The following is a 22,836-nucleotide window of genomic DNA, read 5'->3' as shown; positions in this document are numbered from 1 at the left end:
GTCAGGCGGTATCTAAGACTGCGGGCACAGCTTTCCCATAGTTGATAAGTTATTAACAACAACAGAACTGAACTCTACCTCCTGCTGAGACATTGTTGAATTAAGCTGTTCTTCACCTGTTTCAATAAGCTCGCCCTGACTTGTTTGTCAAATTAACAGTTGAAGATTCAGTTCAGATTCGCAGTCTTGATGTCACCTTAACTGATTTCCTCAAGTCATTTCCAGAAAGCGTGTGCCCTCTAAACATTGACTTGAAAGCTTTTTCTTTGTCAAAATGTGGAGGTTTGTCCACTGAAACAGTTATTTCAGTTCCCATCAATTACTAACTGCCTAAATCGTATGAATTTCCATTTCGTTTTGTATATCAATCTTTATTTATTGTAATAAAAATACGAATAAGTTTTATTATCAAAAGTTTTCCATTCCTCAAGAAAATGTTGCAATGGAACTGATGTATGAAGCATAATGAGTGATGAAATATTTTCCCCTCTACATAAAGATAACCACAGGATCTTCAATAATTCACAGTTGGGGGTGTCAATATCAGATGAATGTCGACCACAAATTAACTTCACCATTTGTACTATTTGATATAAATTAAAATAATTACGATTTAGCAGTGGTAAATCCACGAGGTAACTCTTCTTTGTCCACTGTTTCCAAGTCGAAATGGAAATTGGAATATTGGTTTTTGCGGAAGAAGGACCCAGAGATAAACCCTCGGAATAAGATTAATTGGTATATACTAAAACAGTGGATAACGTTGAAGGCGCGCTCTGATTGGCTAGTCAAACTCCGAATATCCTTTGCTATTTACCTCCGAGCAACTCGGCAAAAAAAATAGCGTCCCGGTTTACATCCGTGACAAGCGAAGAAATCACTCAAATTAACGACGGTGGTGTATATTATCTCACTGTTTTAGTATATACTAAAACAACTATTCACCTCAGTGTCGGTGGTTAGCAGTGGATATTTACCTCGCCGCTTCGCGGCTCGGTAAATATCCACCACTAACCACCTCCACTTCGATGAATAGTTGTTAACTGAACCTTCTTATCACTGTGCCATCCCCACTACCCATGGCGATTGCGATTTTGACTTCAGACGCATGCGCAGTTTGGACACCATTTTCCTCAGCACATTGCTTCTCAAGCTTCTTAAGAATAATTAAAAATTTGTTCAATTATCGTTAGAACACTATATTAAAAAACAGGAGGAATTGTCTCAGATCGAAGTCGCGTATTGTTAGGGGTATATTTTGCTGCTTTTCGTTCATGGCGCGACCACAAGTACTCTCCAAATAGAATAATAAAGCATACAATTATAGCTCCACCTAATATTAAGAAAAGGCCACCAAAGTTCACAGGCTTCATCTCTTCAGCGCTTTGCGATGATCGTCCGGTATAGAAACAGCCTGCTCTAAACCACTTTTCCTTCAGTTTCCTAAAGTAATCTATTCTTTGGTATTTGAGAAACAGATTTGAGACCGCATCCTTCCACTTTGACTTTTTGGGGAATGCTATGGCGTATGCTTTAGTGATTATTGGCTTCCCAATTACTTTGAATGAACATCCGGGCATCTTGGAAGCTCCAAGGTCAATGAATGGTGAATCGTAGATGAAGGCTTTAATTTCCCTGAAAAGGAAGAGAGAAAAGCTGTAAGAACCGTGTTCAAACTAGAATATAACATCATTTTGTGTTTCCTTTGCTGTCTCAGAATAAAATGAATTTAAATTGGCGTAACAAAATCAAGTATCGAGTAGTCTGATCGTCCGTGTAGAAAGTGCTGGGAAGGACTGTTGTCGGTGGAGATGATTGACACCTAGACAAGCTGAGCGGAAATCATCATAAAGGTCAACACTTCCGCTGAGGTTGTCCTTCTCAGTGCTACTCTCACCTGGACCATCAGCCTACACGATAGTTCATTTTTTGACGTCGATTCAATTATTTATTTTTATATGTAGGAAATTTAAAAATTAGCAACTCCTTGATCTTGGATTGCATCTCAAGAGCTATTTTCAAAACTGTGTCCATGAAATGATTCGATTTTACAATCCAAAATTTAAAGAGAGGACCAATACTGACCCTTTCTTTAATTTTTCAAGGCCCTCGCTGTAGTTCCTCACAGAATGGGGAATCATGTTTTTTTCCTATTTTTCTGTAGACAGCATCATCATTGTTTATGAAGAAGGACAAAGTACTGCTACTTTGAAGAGTGGTAAACTTGAAACCTTGCGGAGGATCCTGAAACTGCAAAGCAAGTGAAAACAAAAAGTTTTAATTTCTTCTCTAAAATTTTTTAATATGTGAATATCCACAAACTTATCTAACTTGGTTTATGCTTGAGCTACCCAGAGTTATCTATTTCAAAGTGGTACTCAAGGGTTTAATGCGGGTTGCTATTTTCGTCACAACGGATCACCAGTTTACATAAGCTCAGAAGCAAGGAACTTTGTATAAATATTGTGTCATCATATCTCCAACCCTTTCTTCATCGGCTCGAAGCCAAGACTTATATTTTTTCTTCAAATTTGTGAGAAGTTTACCATGTGGAATAGCGTTACCTTTTAAACAAGTTTCACTCACCTTAGGATCGTTAATCCCTTTAACAAGGGATTCCACATCCAGCTGAACAAGAGAGGCTGCCAATTTAGCCGTGTATGTTGTAATTATTATTAGTGTTGAGAAGGAAAACACAGCAGTTGTAAGTCTTGCACTAATGCTCCGTGGCTTTTTGCCCTCCAACTCAAGTTTGACAACATTACCCCAAATGTAGGACATACATGTCGACCAGCTGAATCTGATTTCCTCTTTTGCAAGGATTACCCGTTTCCGATTCGGACAAATTCTTTCCAATGCCCATACTATTGCAAGAATACCACTGACAGTAACCAAAAGTGGAATCCACAAGACTTTATCAAACGGTGCGAGGAACCCATACTCCAAATTCACGCTTATTGCTGTGACAGAAATGAGGAGCTTTGTTTCCCCAAGAAGAAATGGATATGAAAAGTCCACATACTTCGCCCTTATACTTGTTGTTATTAACGTTATCACTATTATTCCATTTCTCTTCATCCTTTAGACTTGTGCAAGAAAAGTTGCGGCAAATGCAGTGGTGGGGGAGGAGGAGGAGAAGAAGAAGGTAATCTTGTCACATCAGTCTATCGTTCAACAGCATACCAGAATCCGCTCCATACTGTTGCTTTAGGAACTCGTAAAACGATTTTTTTTTCTGTTCCTATGTTCCAGTGAAGCTCTAATAGATATGCGTTATTAACGAAGCGTGAGGTCAAGATGGCTTTTTTTGCATTTTTATGAAAGAGACGAAGTCGAGGTTCATGACCGAACAAGCTTGGTTAATAAAGGATCTATTATATTGCAAAAAAATTTCGCTTGAGAATGACTTGTTTCCTTCGAGAGCTGGGAAAGAAAGCCAAATGTGTTTGTAGCACAACAAACTCACGACAGTCGTTTCTGTTTCCTTTGTTTTGACCATAGTAGTATCCCTATACTAAGCCTGTATGGCATAAACCACGCGGTCTGGATCCAAGTAGTTCGGCCGAGTGGTTAATTTATTCATATTAGGGTTAGGGTTGTGAGGGTTAGGGTTAGGGTTATTAGAGCTAGGGTTATTAGGGGTTATTAGGGTTAGGGTTGTTAGGGTTAGGGTTATTAGGGTTAGGATTATGAGGGTTAGGGTTATCAGGGTTAGGGTTATTAGGATTGGGGTTGTTAGGGTTACGGCTATTAGTGTTAGGCTTCTTGGGTTTGTTAGTGTTGTTAGGGTCAGGGTTTGTTAGGGTTAGAGTTGTTAGGGTTAGGGTTGTTAGGGTTAGGGTTTTTTAGGTTTGGGTTGTTAGGGTTGGGGTTGTTAGGGCTAGGGCTTGTTAGGGTTAGGGTTGTTAGGGTTAGGGTTGTTATGGTTATGGTTTGTTAGGGTTAGGGTTGTTAGGGTTAGGGTTGTTAGGGTTAGGGTTTGTTAGGTTTGGGTTTGTTAGCGTTAGGGTTGTTAGGGTTAGTGTTGATATGGTTAGGGTTTGTTAGGGTGAGGGTTCTTAGGGTTAGGGTTTGTTAGGGTTAGGGTTGTTAGGGTTAGGGTTGTTAGGGTTAGGGTTTGTTAGCGTTAGGTTTGTTAGTGTTAGGGTTGTTAGGGTTAGGGTTTGTTAGGGTTAGGGCTCTTAGGGTTAGGGTTTGTTAGGGTTAGGTTTGTTAGGGTTAGGGTTTGGTAGCGTTAGGTTTGTCAGGGTTAGGGTTGTTAGGGTTAGGGTTTGTTAGGGTTAGGGTTCTTAGGGTTAGGGCTTGTTAGGGTTAGGTTTGTTAGGGCTAGGGTTGTTAGGGTTAGGGTTTGTTAGGGTTAGGGTTGTTAGGGTTAGGGTTTGTTAGGGTTAGGGTTGTTAGGGTTATGGTTGTTAGGGTTAGGGTTTGTTAGGGTTAGGGTTCTTAGGGTTAGGGTTTGTTAGGGTTAGGTTTGTTAGGGTTAGGGTTGTTAGGGTTAGGGTTAGTTAGGGTTAGGGTTGGTAGCGTTAGGTTTGTTAAGGTTAGGGTATTTAGGGTTAGGGTTGTTAGGGTTAGGGTTGTGAGGGTTAGGGTTTGTTAGGGTTAGGGTTTGTTAGGGTTAGGTTTTTTAGGGTTAGGGTTGTTAGGGTGAGGGTTTGTTGGGGTTAGGGTTGTTAGGGTTAGGGTTGTTAGGGTTAGGGTTGTTAGGGTTAGGGTTGTTAGGGTTAGGGTTGTGAGGGTTAGGGTTGTTATGGTTAGGGTTTGTTAGGGTTAGAGTTGTGAGGGTTAGGGTTGTGAGGGTTAGGGTTGTGAGGGTTAGGGTTTGTTAGGGTTATGGTTGTTAGGGTTAGGGTTGTTAGGTTTACGGTAGTCAGGGTTAGGGTTTGTTAGGGTTAGGGTTGTTAGTGTTAGGGTTGTTAGGGTTAGGGTTTTTAGGATTTGGGTTTTTTAGGGTTAGGGTTGTTAGGGTTAGGGTTTGTTAGGGTTAGGGTTGTGTGGGTTAGGGTTGTTAGGGCTAGAGTTGTTAGGATGTGGGTTTGTTAGGGTTAGGGTTGTTTGGATTAGGGCTTTTAGGGATTGGGCTGTCAGGGTTAGGGTTGTTAGGGTTAGGGTTGTTAGGGTTGGGGTTAGGGTTGGTAGGATTAGGGTGTTTTAGGGTTAGGGTTGTTTGGATTAGGGTTGTTAGGGTTGGGGTTAGGGTTTTTAGTGTTAGGGTTGGTAGGATTAGGGTGTTTTAGGGTTAGGGTTGTTTGGATTAGGGTTGTTACGGTTAGGGTTTTTAGGATTTGGGTTTCTTAGGGTTAGGGTTGTTGGTGTTAGGGTTGTGAGGGTTTGGGTTTTTTAGGGTTAGGGTTGTTAGGGTTAGGGTTGTTAGGGTTAGGGTTGTCAGGGTTATTTTATTGGGGATAGGGTGTTTAGGTTTTGGGTTCTTAGGGTTAGCGTTGGTAGTGATAGGGTTTTTAGGTTGTTTGTTATTAGGGTTAGGGTTTTTAGTGTTAGGGTTGTTAGGGTTAGGGTTGTTAGGGTTAGGGTTGTTAGGGTTAGGGTTTGTTAGGGTTAGGGTTGTTAGGGTTAGGGTTGTTAGGGTTAGGGTTTGTTAGGGTTACGGTCGGTAGGGAAAGGGTGTTTAGGTTTTGGGTAAGTAGGGTTAGGGTTATTAGGTTTAGGGTTGTTGGGGTTAGGGTTTTTAGGGATAGGATGTTTAGGTTTTGGGTTATTAGGGTTAGGGTTATTAGGGTGAGGGTATTTAGGTTTAAGGTATTTAGGGTTAGCGTTAGGATTTTTTAAACTTAACGGTTTTGTGAAAACAATGGGAACAAAAGAATCCAAGAGGGCGGAGGGATTAACTGTAACATTTGCATATGGTTTAGTTTTTGAGAGCGCGGTATTTGAGTGTTAAATAGGTAACATAAGCTAGAAAAGCTGTCATCATGTCTATGTACAATTGATGGAAAGTAGAATGTTCTCCCACGTTCGAATTATAGGTTTGAGTTTCGTCAATGTATTTAACAGGTACACTTGTTTGTATTTTGTTTAAAAATTGAGTGTCGTTTAAAACGCAAGTTTGGTAAACAAGAATAGACACGCACTTATTTTCAATTTCTTCGCTCTAAAGTTGACAACGTGTTGTGTGACAAGTAACCTATGCGCCGTGTGAATAAATAAACCATATGGAAATGTTTAAGTTAATCCCTCCGCCATCTTGGATTCTTTTGTTCCCATTGTTTTAAGAAAACCGTTAATATATATTTTATTAACAAAGCGCGAGGGCCGTACTGGGAGAATAGCGGCCCAAGGTCTTGACAGTACGGACCGAGCGCAGCGAGGTCCGTAAAAAAAAGACCGAGGGCCGATATTCCTCCAGTACGGTCCCGAGCAAGCTTGGTTAATAAGAGATTTATTACACGACTGAAGTTCAAAGGGACACAAGTACGGTATCATTCGGGACCATTCGGGACAGTGCCCGGTCCAATACTGAGAGAATATTGACCGACAATAGAGCATTTTGATTGGTTGATTTTAGTTATTGGCCCTCTGACTGCCCGAGTCGTGTAATAAATGTATTTATTGGGTTAAGCTGATTGGTCTGAACAGGGGGAATGTAGCATGACCTGCTTTGGGGGGGTGGGGGAGGAGTTAAGGCACAAAAACGGACATGTACCGATTCCCCGCCATCTCACGGTAGGCCAACATGTGTTGAGCAAAAACTGGGACCTGCACAGGATCTAAGGAGTTGATATGAGATTCGGTAGAGTTTAGGTTATCCCTTCGAGTGATAATTCTTTTTAACTTTTGAATCTTATTTATTATATCGAGAGGGTTTCTTAGAAGCACGCTCATGATTCTCAACGTTTTGTTTCTCTTACTTGCAATATTACAGAATGTCAGGATTCCCGCGACGCCTCTTACTGTCAGTCTAAGGTCACGTGGCCAGGCTGCCGCAATAGTTATGTGAAAGGTAAGCAGTGTGAATCTTATTGAGTCACCCACCTTATTAGGGTTTTATTGCTTATTGCAGTTTCGTTTTCTCAATTGAAGTTTAGGAATGAAACTGACTAACATTTTCGAGTGTCACTTCATTCCAAGTTATTGTTCGTCTAGGCCAGAGGTAAAGATTAAATTCGTAAAACCTCTTGCATGATTTTGGGAATCTTTGAAAGGTCTTGTTAGAATTTAAAAAAAGGTAACGTCCCGCGAGGCTGATGGCGAAAAAATAGTTTACAATCAGGTGTTTGAGACCCTTGTGTGTTTGTTTCACTTGTTTTTTAACAATACCCCATAATGTAAAGTGTATATGCTATCACTGTAGTTTCATTCCTCTTCATTCTTCAGGTGCGTGCAGGAAAAGTTGTGGCCAATGCAGTGGTGGAGGATGAGGAGAAGGAGGAGGAGGCGCAGGAGGTAGTCTTGTCACATCAGTCAATCGTTCAACAGCATATACATACATACATACATACGTTACTTGACCGCTCCCCATAGGGGCTTTTCAGGGCCAATTCCCACCCATCCCACCCCAGGGGAGGACATCCACTACACAGTAATCTCGTGCGTGGGAAATTTACATCTCCTAGAGCCATATCAGCTTTGTTAGAAAGCAAATCGGCAATCATTTCATCCCACTCTTTAGAATCGGCATTGTAAGCCCCAAACTTTCCGTCCCTAACCAAGTACAACTCCACCGAAATAGATAAGTCTTTTTCAAGCCATTGCAGGACGTCTATGAGAAAGCGTATACAGCAGCACGTGATTGGTCCACTCTGCTCGGAGTTATCATATTGCTTGTATTTTGTGCAGGGGTAACTCAAAACACACTCGCCAAATGTAGCCACACCTTCCTTACCTACTATCAACATTGGATCTTCTTCAATAACCACTACTCGAATTAATTCTTTGTGGTCAGAAACGTTTCTTGTCCATAACGACCGGTACCTTTGAAAACTGATTCGATAAGCTGATGCCGAGCCTACTGTAACGCAAGCCAATTCCCCTGAATCTGAAGAGTTTACTCGGAATGCGCTAAGTATATCATAGCTAGCAGCCACGCGGTTTCCTTCATCGTCAAACTGAACCCATCCTGTTTTTCCTGAGAACATCCTGTCCAGCATTGTTCTGGAGTATTGATGAAGAAGAAAGATTTTGAGACAGAACTAAATGAAGTATAAATTTACCCTTCTGGTGACCCAAGGTCTAGCCAGTTGGTAAGGAATCTTCGCGAAACCTCTCCTGGAAATTTATTCTTTGGGAAAATTTCATTTCATGGGGCAAAAATTTGATATTTTCATTTTCATGCCCTTGTCTTTTTGAGGGACAGAAATTTAGAACAAAAAACTGTTATCTGGCTTTTGGTTGAGAAACACGTTTTCTAGCCCAGTGGGATTTCTTTTACATTAAGGTTCCCCGCCTATACTTTGGGTTACCCTGAGCAACGTGTGATTTAATTTTATTATATTCTGTCAACGTGAAGTTGTTCACAAGTTCTGAATACTAAAAATGTTCGTTCTACACGATTCTTTTAGCTTATCCTCCCTTCGTTCTAGCTACTTTCAAGTTTTACTTAACAATTGGTTCATGCTTTAGCGCGCACTATCGAGTTATGGAGCACGCGGGAAGTTTGGAGAGCACGAAAGAAGCGTAAGAGTTGCCCGAGGCGATAGCCGAGAGCAACTCTAGCTTCTTGAGTGCTCTCCAAACTTCCCACGTGCTCCATAACTCGATAGTGCACAGCTGAAAGCATGAACCAATTGTTTTAGAACATAGGCGGTGGAATTGTGCATCAAATGCGACGCGAAAAACGGACAACAATATCAGTTGAAGCGAATCGTGACGGCGCTGATGCCGAGTCTCCTTTTCCTTTGTTTTTCTCTTTTTCTGCCTCATTTAAGAACTCTAGCCCATGGGAAAAGGTCGAAACATTGTCTTCGTTTTCGGAATAGCAGGCCGAGTTTCTGTTTGTATCCATTATTGTCGCGAAATGTATTATTTTCCCCCGCACTAGCAATGGCCGCTCGCGCGAAAAAAAAATTTTTCTGGCGAAGTCGGATTTGCTGACGCTATCAGCGTGCACTATCGGGATTTTGAGCACGCTTACGTATAATGAATTTGATTGCGCGACTCTGCTAGCTATGTTCTAATCACTTATATAACATAAATTGGTTGGTAACATTTGAGCAGATGGATCCAGCATTTCCAAATTTATTCTCATAGTCTTGTGTGTAAAGCGAGCCATTAAGGAGGAGCAAAGCGTCTTGCACCCAGTACCTTCTATCAAACTTTGAACGTGGGCTCAACATATTTATAGGAAGATATTCCACTTTGTCGGTGCTCTGTTCGTCCCCTCTCAGAAACAACCATTGCACATGAAATTGCACTATCGTATCGACAGAATGAGAAGCTTCTATGAGCAGCGACGCGTCTTGTTCACTGCAATCCATTATAACTAAAACTGAGTTGTAGTTTTTGGCAATTTGGAAAATCTCTTGCATCATTCTCATAATCCCAATAGGTGTGTCATTAAGCTGCAATTGTGCAACGCTTGCAGAAACATAAGACCTTTTTGCTCTCGTTTGAATCTGTTGCAGAATTTCTGACCTGTGAGACCTGGACGTAAACATTGTAACATGCTGACAGCTGAGTTCATCGGCGATGTTAAAAGCAATGGCAATGTGATCCGTAATTATTGAAGGACTGAGATTAAGGTAAAGCTGACCCTATCAGAAAAAAAGTGTTTAAAAAAAGCTTTTACTCATAGCTAGAATTGTAAATATTCCAAGTATCATTAGTATCACACTTTCAGATGTCATTAGGTGTGCCGTGAAAGAAGCGATGAATTTTTTTTAAGGAAAGTCCCGCACATGCTGGTTTAGTAATCTTGGACTGTATGCTTTCACTTGATTCAACATTATACGCTGCACCGCTTTCTGTTGCTTTCTACTTAAAGGCCCATTTCCAACCTTGATGCAACGCGGTCGTTCGTTTTTGTTTTCAACCGCCGCTTTTGTTTAAATAGTGCCTCTTATTGGTCAGTTATTTTTACCTTGCCACGATGTGAATAAAGGTAAAGACAGACCGGCACGGACTCCCTATGTGGCTTTTGTGGTCGTGTCGCACTATTGCCTCCAAATTGTATTTTTGCTCTCACAAGTGTGTGGTAAGGGATTTTCCCTTTTTCGGAAAGAGATGATCGGATGTTATTTAAAATTGTTTTCAGCAAGGGTTGATTGTGAATTTAGGCGGATTGAGAGTGTGAAAGCCATTTCTCAGTCAAGTCATCATTGTGTTTCCGCTGATGCATTTGGTCAATGATCTTATTAACCCTTTCCTGCGTGTTTTTTTTACTCTCGATGCTTTGAGAGGTTTGTTTGAATTGCATTTTAGCTTGTTCTGCTTTTTCTATCTTATTCATAATGACTGTTGCTATGTTGCTTTTTTGAGGTTTAAGCAATTTGTTTTTCAACTCTTTTAGAGCCAATACCTCATTGCGTTACAAATTATTTTTTGGCTTGGATACAGTAATCTCTTCAAGTAGCTCTCAAGGGCAGTAGAAGGCTGAACTGGCAGCATCCAGTTTGATATGACACAGATGTGCTTCTTTGTTTTATCTGTGAAAGGTGTATTGGAGGCGCTTTCATCTTGCGAACAGATCTCGCAAGATGTTAGCCTGATTCAATATAGTGTTCGAACCTTTCTTCTTCGAGGGGCACAATTTCCAATTAAATACGGACCGAATTCAAAATACTGTAAGGAAACTATAAAATGACGAGCGGCGAATGTATTTACCGTAAAACAATTGACTGTATGTCCAAGATGGCTCATTAGAAAGACGATTTTAGGCGGTTTTCAGTAATCGAGGAATTTTGTGTTACAGGAAATAGGCTGCGGCGCGCGTTGCATCAAGGTTGGAAAACCACGTACTTGATTAAAAGTATAGTGGAACAAGAATATCAAATTAGAGCGAAGAAACGCCTCCCGACTCGTTATATCATTTTCAGATCGAAGCAATAACTATACGAATACAAAAAGAGATGGCAGAAAAGGAGGGTAATATCACTGACTGAAATTTGAATTCTGAATGGTGAACAGTCCTCGTGAAAATGCAACTCAGACATGAAGGAGCAATTGTTGAAACCAGAATCGAATAGAATTATTACATCGTTTCTCTTCTTATCCATATGATATGATATATAAAAAAAGAAACTGTTCTGCATTAAATACCTGATAATCATTCTGCTTCAAATAACTTATGAATGGAACCACCAACAATCCAAGCGTGTTTGCAATCAACCTATCTAATAATTTGTTGCCAGAGCCTATAATGGCCTTAGTTCCATTTAAACCTTGTGTTGCTCCAGAGATAATTTCTGCAACTTTCAGAGCGTCAAAAAAACTAAGGTTTCCGGCGGGAAATTTGACAACATCTACGTCCAGGTTTGCACGCCATTGTGATAAGTCAAGCGTGTGACTTGAAAGCACAGTGACGCGAGGTAGCGCTTTAGGTCCTTCGGGCCCATAACATGTGGTTATCTTCACAATGTTGATATGATATATCAGTAAAATTGAGGCTATGTAGTAAACGCAGGGTTTTGAATTCATCTTCACTGTTCCGGTGAATAAAACATTACTTCAGAAGGCTCGGTTCTGACAAAGCAAACGAAACAAAACAACAAGAACAAACTTAACTTAATGCCATAGCTTATCAATACAACAATACCTAAACATTTTTATCTATGAAACTTTTTTTAAGGGTCACTGGCAGCCAAAATAACTACGAGCTTAACGAAACTGAGTGCCAGTACAATAATCACCACTAGTGATGAAGTTCAGCCGGTAAACGAGTTAAATCAGGTGATTGATAGCACCAATTCGGTTCGGCCATTAATTAATGAGATCTCGTATTTTTGGGGTTACTTTAAAATTACTTCTATCTGCTACTTACTTCGTATGTATATTGCTGAGTTTCGAAGAACATGACCATATCCTTATTCCAACGCCGGATTAAACGTGTAAAATAGTTCGAAAACCGTTTTCTGCACTTAGCTGATGAGTCGTTGACAGCAACACAGCTGAACTGTTTTTGTCACCGAGAGAGTGTTGTATATGCACACTTTCCACCTGTTCATTATGTTCGCCCTGTCTTCTCTGTCAGATTGACGATTGATATCTCAGTTTATATTCGCAATTCCATAGCTTATCAACAAACAAACATCTCAACTATATTCCATAGAACCCTTACTCGAGCCTCGGAGATACATAACCACAACACCAGATTTGCCTCTAGATTAAATCTTCATAGGCCAAATGCAAATAATAACTATGGGATCTCTACTTTTGCTTTTGTTTCATCTAAACTTTGGAAAACTATTCCAACAAATATTAAAAGACTGCCGTACACTTCCTTCTTCAAACAATATAAATTACACCTTTTAAACTCTCAAGCTTCTGAAGAATCTGGATATAGTTTATCTATGGAACTTTTATTCTATTTTCTTTTTTTTCCTTTGATCTCTATTGTTATCATATAAGGGGCAAAATTACTGAATTGTGATTGGTCAAGACAGAGGGCATTTTTTCTTAATTTTTGTAATTGCCCCGGGCAAAATTACTTGAAAATGATTGGCTGAAAATCGCTTAGAAACGGCTGCCAAGGTAAAGAAATTTCTGTTTGTTTTGTAACAATGGCGTCCCGTTTTGCGCGAGATCAGTAAGAAAACATTTTGCCCCTTATATTATAAACAAGTAATCACATGGTTCCTCGTAAAATTAAGGATTAATATCACTTGTGTTTTCGGAAGTTGCAGAAATTGCTCTCGTCGCTGCGCGACTCGGGCAATTTCAGCAACTTGTGAAAACACGCGTGATATTAATCTTTAATTTTACTCGGCCCCATGCGATTACCTATACTGATTGACTGATGTGTCGTGTCAATTATTTGTACGTGTCAGTGACCAACACAAAAGTCTATGCTACTTTGGTCACTAAGCAGATTTCATCTTGGCTGCGTATTGTAATATTTTTTCCTTTTTAATTGATGGAATCTTTTCCTTTTGTATACACTGTTGATGTTATAAATTTTGTAAATAGAGCATAACAATAAACTGTATCTGTGCCAATCTTGATGTTGCAAACGTCTCAGTGATCACCAATTTTTTAAATTTTTTTTTAAAGTTATTTCGAGAAAGAACCCATGGATAGACTTGAAAGCTCTCTCTTTCTTAAGCTTGGAAGTTTGTCTGTTGAAACAGTTGTTTCAGCTCGCATTAAATTATTAACCGTACCAGTAATTGCTTTTCTAGAACCTATCGTTTACCGAAATGGAATAAATTTCATTTCATTTTGTGTATTTAGCTTGATTTTTGCAAATGAAAAAGACCACGTAAGTTTTTATCAATAACAGTGTTCCATTCTTCGAGATAATGTTGGAGTGGAGCTGAAAAACATTCTCTTTTAATTATAAGATTATAACAGGTCCTTCCAAGTTGGGTTTGCAATTGTCAGCTTGAGGCTGTCTTAGCAAATCTTATCGAGCTCGCATCTTAAAAAAAAATAAGTGTTAACGCTGATGAATAAATAAACGTTTAAATACGTACGCTATGTTCTGGTTTTCAAAGTTGCTTTGAAAACTATATTGACTGTCATCAAAGTACTCGTTTAGAATCACTCTACAATAACGAATTGCTTCGTACTTAGCTTGCGTATATCGAGTTAGGGGTGCACACGAGAAGTTAGGAGAGAAGCCTAAGAGTTTGTCAAAGCGCAGCCGAGAGCAACTGTAGCTTCTTGAGTGCTCCGTCTCCAAACTTCCCTAGTGTATCCATAACTCGATCTACTCACAGCAGGGCGGACACAACTTGTGCTCGAAGAAATAGTTTTATTATAATTGCGTCGGGTTTACCAGAGGTAATCGCAATCCATAACTCGATATACGCGCGCTAAGCATGAACCAATTCTTTATTTTAACAAAACTTCTATTAGCACCACCCTAACGTTGTTATCAAGTTTTTGCTATTTATAATGAAATAGAAACTGAGAGGTAGCGTCAGTCAATTGCATTAAAAAAAAATTTTAAAGGGTGCTTGAAATTTTAAATTATTTGCAAGTTAAACCATGCCAATTTTTTAATTTCTTATTCAGATTGAATTTAAGGATAATAAAATAAAATTGAGCAAATAATGAAAGTGTCTAAAGATAAGTAAGTATGAAATCATGATAAGAAAAACCTGGGTTGAGACTGCTGAGTTGTTTGATGAATCAATTTGCTGAGATTCAGGAAAAATAAAAGAAAGGTAGCTTAAAGATCATTATTTATTCATTATGAGCAAAGCCCTTGTACAGGAAGGCAAAGCTTATTTGAATGATGGGGAAAAAAAAGTTCAACAGCCAGGTTTTCGCATGCTAATAAGGTTGATTGAATACTTTAATTCTGCTGAACTCAAAGAAATCGGTACGTTGACTAGAAACCTGGAAACATGCAGATAAATTGAAGTCTTTTTTCCGTGTTACTTACATTACATAGGTTACAGTGGCAGATCCAGGGGGAGGGTCCGGGGGATCCGGACCCCCCCCCCCCCATCAGACCTGACGCTTACAACTTTGAGAAAGGATCATACATCACTTTGTAACTGGCTGATTTTTTTAATGATTCCAAGTAAACGGTAAGCGGCCAAGGAATTATAACGTGCAACCGCGACTGGTGGGAGGAGGTGTGGGGGGTGTGGGGGAGAAGTAATTTGCCTCAAAAGAGTCCAACAGTCCTTTCTGAACCAAATTTTGGACCCCCCAATCAAAAATTCCTGGATCCACCTCTGGGTTAGGAGAGGAGAAACGGAAGCTCGGAACGCTCAAACCAGAAACATTCGCAATGGGGTGAACCGTTAGCCGTAAAATGGCCGAAAAATTCAACCTACATGAATCTATTTTAACCTTAATTTAGACGAAAAAATGTACAAATTTAATTTATTTCTCGAAAGTGTCAATTTGCGTTAACCATTAGCTGTAAAACTGTATGAATTTCTTTTTGTCTCATTGAGACCCCCCCTCCCTCTAACAAAAGATAAAGCACATCTTTCAAAGAAGCGTTTGATGAATATGTCCTAGCTACTTTTGACCAAAACCTGCGGGTACAGAGATTTTTTCTTCCTCCTTTCAAATCCTAAAAATATTTCTTTTCTTCAGCTGAATCATCGTGCAAATGAGTTAAAATCCCAATTTACATATAAAATAAATTTTCCAGGCTAAAATGATATTGAAATATTGGGCTCTGTTTAAAGAAGTTTTACGTAGCAGGTTTTCTCGTCACTCGGTGAAAACAAAGGCGGTGTAATCGCGAAAACTTGCAGCAGAGGTTCACAGGTTGTCTAATCTCAATGTCCTCCGCTCCTAACCTTATACGGCTTCGCCACTCATTTTCATGGCTCCACCACCTCATGCTCCTAAGTAAACGCAAAACCACCTCCCACACAAGCTACTTCTAAATAATTTTTTCAAGCTAGTTAACAGCTTTCCCTCTGAGTAAAAATCCAAGGTTTAATTAAGATGTAATTTGGGTGTGTCACGTCTTACTTATACAAGCATATAGTTGTTATGTAACCGTGAACCTACAGATGCCACGTTTGCTTCGCGTTATGCAAATTGCCTTTCGTTTACGAAAAAAGGAAAAACGTCCCACCTTTCATAATGAGTATTGGTTCCCTGTGACTAAATTAAGCCGGTTAACAGAATATATTAGCGAACAAGGCGGAAGAGATTTTGGGGGGTTAAAATTCCTTCAGAAACGATGGGGATCTTCTACATGTGAGAAAGAATTCACAGTCCTGATCTCCGGGAAAGGTAGACCTCCATTGTCATCTACGCTACAAATAAACTTTTGCGAAATCGACAAACCCCGGCCGACGCCCTTGTTCTCCTTCTGTCCCCTTATTTTTTCTTGAGCCTATAAAATACCCACGGTAGATCTATCTGCCCTAAGATATCTCTAAAGTATAATTATATCTATTAGACACATCTCAAAGAGGCTTGTAATCAATGTTGCAATTATAAGCATTTTTATTAAACGTTTTTTTGTTTTTGTGAGTAGGGAATAGCCGTTTCTTTAAGCTCTTCAAAAGGAAAGTTTCCTACGTTCAAAATGCGATTTAAATATCAGCTATGTCTTTTTTTTTCATCAGAGAAACATTTTTTGTTTCTTATCCGAACCACTGTCATTCCAATTCCACCAGATGGCTGTTTGAATTGACAAACAGCGTCAGTTTAGCTTAACGTACATGAAACTTAACATTGATACTGTAAAGTCAAGCATTTGTCCTTCTTTATAGGCTGACGTCTTCAAAAGTGAAAATAACATAAAAAGGACTGTTTCCAACCAGGGCATATTATCTATGCCCGTTTATCGTCACTTATTGGTGTTTTGAAATATGTTTTGGTGGCTTATCTGTGACAGTCTGACGTCTCAAGCCTGACAGTTTTGATAACATCATTTTATTTCAGTTTAGTTTAATACATTCGCCGCAGTTCAACAAGTACAAATAACTAATCTACATTACACAGTAACAAGAAAGAAAAAGTAAAAATGGAGTGGCAGGAGAGAGGAACAGAACTTTCGTCCCAATTGGCACCTAACCCCTATTATATAACAAAAAAGTAAAAGGATACAATAAAAAGGCTAAAAAGAGTTACAAGAAAGGCAAGTTATTTAAGATTATAAAATACTAGTCTGGAGGACTGTATGAGTCAATTTTGGAAAAGTATAGGTTGTTTAATTTAGATTTAAATGTTGGGAGCGAGGTGGGGGCCAAGAATAGACCCTTGTGGCACACCTGACGTCACTGGCAACCAATCGGAGAAAGACCCTTCAAGGACAGCCCTTTGTTGCCTTCCGGTAAGATAACTACGGAACCATGAGAGCAGCGTGTCCTTGATGCCAAGATGATCAAGCTTCGAGAGAAGCAAGTTGTGAGATACCTTGTCGAAGGCTTTGGATAAGTCTAGGCAGATTACATCGACCTCCTTACCACTAGCAACGGTGTCCAATATGTCTTGATAAACCTCCAAGAGTTGTGTTGTTGTAGATCTTCCTTTAAGGAAACCTTGCTGGAGTTTGTACAGGGAGGGTTCGAGGTGATTATAACATCGACTAAAGACCCATCGTTCTAGGACCTTGGACACTGCTAAGAAGAGAGACAGGTCTTTAGTTTAACGGTATGGTCGGATCGGTCTTCCTGAAGACGGCTGTGATGTTCGAAAATTTCCAGTCAGCAGGCTACGAGGGAGAGGGAGGGGAAGTAAAAAATACTATATCCCCTCCCTCTCCCCCGTTGCCCATTTTCTCACTTAACACCTACTCCCTCGGCAAATATTTCCTCGCCCCAATCCTCCACAGTTACCAAATCTAAGATGGCGGCCTAATACGAAAATGTGCACTCGTGCGCCCAAAATACGCCGGCACTGCAGGCTATCAGCAGGCATGATCCCAAGCGAAAGAGACAGATTAAATAGACTGCACAGCGAAGGAGCGATTTCATCCGCGACGTTTAAGTATTTACGTTGCCTTTCTTATGTTAATTTGCACAAAGAAAAGCTTAATTAGAATCAGATGTGATCGGTAACGTTACTGTAGCGTCAAACCTAGAGTCAAGTTTGTACAGATGTATAAACAATATCCTGGCGCAAAATATGCATGGATATTTGTTCTCGCACATTATCTGTTCTAAGATGCGAACAGTTAACCGAGAGCGAAGCTCGAGAAAACTCTCAGCTTCGGTTATCCTTCAAATATTTTTCAACGAGCGTGAAAAAATGTTTACGAGCAGCTTACTGTTTACAGCGTGGATTACTTTCTTTTCAGGTACTCTTATATGACATTATATTTCATTTCTTCTGTAACAACCACTAAACGCACTTTTATCTTGAATTTGATTTTAAACAATGATTTGTCGTAGTGAACGTATGGTTTGAAAATTGCGGAATTTCACTTGGGTGATATCCTCGGATATCTCCCAGTTTTAGCCAAGGGTGATATTCAGTCAAGTAATGCAACTAGAGCCAGTCGCGCACAAGCAAAAATGTTTAAGGGATCAAAAGTCAAGTAAACTTGGGTTTTTCTTAAGGCAAACGGTCACTTAAGTCCATTCAAAAATTTATATACAATAAATTCCTCGTAATTGAAGCACAGCTTTCATTATTCATTTTTTTCTCGTTTTTGGAGCCTTCGCCTTGTTGTCAGACATCAATCCGATAGCTATCTTTTCCTCTTTATCTACACTATGTTAATCGTATTCTCGCACTTACGATCTTTCGTTTATGACATTGCCGCCGTGATCTTTATCTGTTGGCCCATTCAAACCATCTCCCTGATTTTTCCGGCAATATTGTTTTTAAGAGCTAAATTGAAATGCGTATTCACAGTCCGGCAAATTACGAGGCAAATGTTAGTAGCAACTCATTTATTTTGTATAATTCATTTATTTTTTTATTCACGTACAATATCTCTGTGATTTATCTAAAAGTGGACTGCGGTCGATTTTATGATCATCACAAGGTCGTGTATCAAGTATTCTTTCATTACAGAGACACCATTTTTTTTACCTTTAGGGCCATTGTAAAACATTCGTTTTTAGTCATTAATTTTGGACCCACCAGTATAGAACACACGTTTTAACTCTGGCCTGACATATCTCCTTTGCATCAGCAGTGCAAGTGGCTGCAAGGGTTTGTACTCAGCATCTTCAACATTGTTACCCTCCATCAGCTGTTCTCGCTTGCCTGGTGGACACACCATTCCTCCATTGCGGCCACACAAACCTGACCGAGTATATACGACAGCGATACACGAGCTTAGCAGCAACATCAGGAAAAGGGGGTTCATGATCACCATGTTGGCTTTGTGTCTGAACTTCTCTTGTGACTAAAAATTTATCATTCAAGAGAAGATTAATTATTAATTCGTCAACTATCAAAAAATGAAAAAATCAAGGATAGAAAAGAAAAAAATTAGGCCTCTGAGGTCGAAATATTTTTTTTGTTCACCCTTTCAGTTCCAAGATCTTCTCGGACTATCTGTCTGCCATACCTTTCTAATAATTTCAAGCCTGAGAATTCGTAGTTAGATTAACTAATATCCTTTAGGTGATGTTTACTTTATTCCCTTGAAAATAAAGTTATCGTAGGGAGAAATTCATTTCTGGTCACTCTAGGGAGTGGAAGGGTGAAGTCGAAGAAAGCACCGCCTGTTGATGGTCGATTGTTCTCAGATTTTAAGAATGAACAACACAACTCCAATCAAACACTTTTAGATAAGTATTTCGAGGCACTGAAAACACAAGCTAGAATATTGATCTTCAATGTAAGATGGTACAGCTTGGTATGATGAAGAATGGAAACTTAAGGAAAATTAAAAAAGCGCAGTATTTTTGACACAAAAAGGTCATTCGCTAAGCTGAGGCTAAGTTATTGATAATTTCTCAGAAGTGCTTCGTTCCTCAGAGTAACGTACTATCATCAGTTTCCACCATTTCAGGTTTTTTTAGTCAACTCTGACTATATTCTACGTTATTCATGTAACTCAAGGTTATTTAGCAAATTCGAGAGGAAAATCTTAAAGAGGATATTTTTGAAAAGGTTAAACTTACCTGTGAAGCTTGGCCGTATAATGCCCATGTGCGCCCCATACACTGACTTATATTAGTTGAACAAAGTTGACCGGATTATAATCACAGTTTCAAGGTCTATTTGCACTACCACACAAACCAAGGAAACGATGTTTCCTTTTCCCATCGAAGCGCATTATCATACGATATTCATAGTGCGATTTATTTATTACATGTAGCTTCTTTTCTTCCTATTGAAAGCCCCAAGGTTAGTATTTCGACTTGTCACCAAAAGGAACACTGTTCAAACATGTTAAATACTACATTGAAGATCACGACATCGTGGGAAACTCAATGATCTTCAGCATGTTGTGAATGATAATGGCAGGTTTGTTCGGTAGTGCCAGCTTTAAAACTTTTATTAGCTTTATTTTATTGAAAATGCTCTTGTAATGAAACTCGACCCATGATTAATACCTCAATATTAGTTTGGTGTCTTATTTCTTTTGAATAGATCATGAAAAGATTTAATGGTCATCCGCCCCTGCAACAACAGAAGTCCCTCTTTCTTATAGAAGATTGATGAAGATTTTGATGTTAGGAAAAGGAATACACTTTACTGCTGATCTCACTTTTTTCATGAGCATTTTAAGCTTCTCTCCAAACCATTCAGTTGTCTCATTTACAAAGATGAAACCCCCAACTTTATCTCCAATTGACCACCAATTGACGAAGACACCTAAAGCAAAAAGGATTTTCATATTTTCTGTTAAATCACCTCTCGGCTATTTCTCCAGATACGCTAACGGAAGCGTACCCCGAGCTCTTCTATCAGTCCTTTCACCAATCTCCCGGCCAATCTGTGCTTGTGCAACAATTTCAGAAACAACTACAAAGATGCGAAGACACACCGTCGAAGTTGGAAAATAAGGCCCCTGGTTAAATCTTATTCACCATACATGACGTTTAGACTTGTTTCTTTCCGTGCTAGAAATATATCTTTGTGTTGTTGGTAAAATCTACCGATTGCTGATTTATAGTAATGATAAAATGTAAGATACATGCAGTGGAACCGGTTTTACCAAACCATCATCTTATTACATTTTTCTTAAAATTTAAGTCATTTGTATTATATTGTATGACGTACTGCACGCTGAAAGGCCGAACTGCAGAAAAGAAGAGAAGAGTAGAAAAACTCTTCGCTTCACGACAAGTGAAGATTCTGCTTGAAAACTGTTGAACTAAACTATTATTGTTGTAGCTTCCTTTTCGTCATAATTAGATAGCACTCAAAAAGGTGTAGAGCATTTGTTCTTCGAGGCTGTTAAATTCTTCTCTTCCTTTTGGTCTATCATCAGTCAATGAGGCGAACACGATGACGTACAACCCTATGGTTTTATTTTAGCTCAAGTAACAATTAAGAATTATCTAGGCTACTTGAAACTGATGTCGCTATTCAGTAATCCCGCGCATTGAACCAAACAGCAAGCCTGCCCTCTATTTTGTATAATGCAAGCTCTCTGATTGGCGTAGAATCCTCGTACCACCACCTCAACCAATCAGATGCTAAGGTAAAACCAACCACCACTTGTCCACTCCCATTACCTGCGAATCAGGCAGTTGTTTTCATCCCATTTTCTCCTGATTTTTCGCTTTTTTCTGGCTAACCGCTTAGCATGATTTGGTTTTTTTTTCTTCACGGCTATCAATCAAAAAGTGTTACAAACTCTTTTATCATAACTAGGCATCACGGAGTTACACGTTTGTCCTGATTCATTGCTTACCTCGATTAGCAGAACTGAATTATAGCGATAAACCACTGACATGTCGGGTAGTTGTCAACAGAGTGCTCTAATATATCAATTCTTCGTTTTATAGACGTAGGTACGTGACAAACTGCAGCTTACATCATTCCACTTTCCATTTTGGGTCAACGCGCAATTTTCGTTACCCCTGCTATTATTGGGATTACTTCCGCCCCAGTTTGCATATCCGCCCCAGTTTCCACCGTCAAGCCACAGCCAGGTTCCCTCCGTGACAGCCTCACTGTCTCCAATCCATATGGTCGCATCAGTAGGAGCTAGAGAGGTGACAAACTGATTCTCTTCGAGAGAATTAAATGTGACCAATATGACACCCATTTCTGTACCATGCTGCCTCGCTTTGTCTCACTGTTTTTTGACGTTAAAAAACTTGTAGCAGGACGACTTGAACTTTTTCCATCCGTCTGTCTGGTCGCAGACATCTGCAATAGAAAATGAACGGAGAGGAACTTTGAAAAAAAAAAAAAGCTTTTTATAAGATTACATGATTAAAAAAAGAAATGTTTCCATTGATTTCCTGTTTCTTAAAGTTTTGGAAACGGGAAGGAGTAAAAGAGAAGAGATGGGAGAACTACAAGGAGAAGAGAAATGGAAGGGATAGAAAGAAAAGAGGAGGAGAGGAAATTTATAAAGATATTAATTAAAAGAAAATAACAACAGCAACAACAAAATTAAATTAAATTTAAAAAGCAACAATGAACAACAATAAAACAACATGCCCATTGACTAGTAACTAGGAGCTCTCGAAGGAAACTTTTTTAAAGCTGCGATTTTCCCAATTTCAGTCTAACCAGAAGTTTATTTTGTTCGTTTATCATGGGGATAAAGGGATTTTAGACGTCGAGTAGTCAAAGAAAATAAATGGGACAATTAGGAGGAGAACGAAAATGAAATGATAGGGAGAACAAACAAAAGATAAGGTAAAAAGGGAGAGGAAACTGACTCTGGGAACAGATACCCATATCCCCACAGTCGGGTGTAGCTAAAATACGCACGAAATCTATGGATACGAAATTACGGCGCTTTACATTTTGTACAGTGCACAAGCACGATTCAAGATGGAACTCTCAGTGTTTATCGCCAAGAATGCTGGAAAGATTCTAACTGAGACATCTAAGTGTTTACCGAACAGTTGTTAGGTAGTATGATACCTTCATGACAGTTCTTCCCCTTGAAACCTAATGTACATTGACATTCGTAGTGGCCATCTTTATAATTCGGCTTGCACGTTCCTCCACTTTTACACGGCTCTGCAAGGCATGGTGTCTGAAAAGACAAATGGATTAAATTGACCAAAGCGAATGCTTTAAAAATGGTTAACAAAGTCCCTTTAGGCAACTCGATAAGTCAATTATTGTTGGTTTGTTTGTTTTTTTTGTTTGTTTGTTTGTCATAGTTTCAGATTCCTAGCATAATGCTTGATTCTTTTGCCTCAT

At 39.3% G+C, this 22,836-nt stretch overlaps 2 long non-coding RNA genes and 1 pseudogene across 3 annotated transcripts; 1 reads left to right on the top strand and 2 right to left on the bottom strand.

Moving 5' to 3' along the window:
* Positions 1 to 342: 342 nt before the first annotated feature.
* Positions 343 to 12,463, bottom strand: LOC111322185 (glutamate receptor ionotropic, NMDA 1-like; annotated as a pseudogene). Its single transcript, XR_015998990.1, has 7 exons — positions 11,933 to 12,463; positions 11,212 to 11,634; positions 9,136 to 9,707; positions 7,565 to 8,109; positions 2,587 to 3,050; positions 2,086 to 2,250; positions 343 to 1,635 (listed from the first exon to the last, which is right to left on the bottom strand). The product of XR_015998990.1 is annotated as a glutamate receptor ionotropic, NMDA 1-like (transcript).
* On the top strand, positions 3,084 to 7,401 carry LOC148734428 (uncharacterized). The gene is made up of 3 exons (XR_015998991.1): positions 3,084 to 3,145; positions 6,881 to 6,958; positions 7,333 to 7,401. It is a non-coding gene; the product is annotated as an uncharacterized LOC148734428 (long non-coding RNA).
* Positions 12,464 to 20,958: 8,495 nt separating the features above from the next.
* On the bottom strand, positions 20,959 to 22,705 carry LOC148734427 (uncharacterized). The gene is made up of 2 exons (XR_015999068.1): positions 22,552 to 22,705; positions 20,959 to 21,822 (listed from the first exon to the last, which is right to left on the bottom strand). It is a non-coding gene; the product is annotated as an uncharacterized LOC148734427 (long non-coding RNA).
* Positions 22,706 to 22,836: the final 131 nt, after the last annotated feature.

This window comes from Stylophora pistillata, chromosome 3 (genome assembly GCF_964205215.1).
Source record: "Stylophora pistillata chromosome 3, jaStyPist1.2, whole genome shotgun sequence".
NCBI classification, from domain to species: Eukaryota; Metazoa; Cnidaria; class Anthozoa; order Scleractinia; family Pocilloporidae; genus Stylophora; species Stylophora pistillata.
This window is presented reverse-complemented; position numbering and strand designations above follow the sequence as displayed.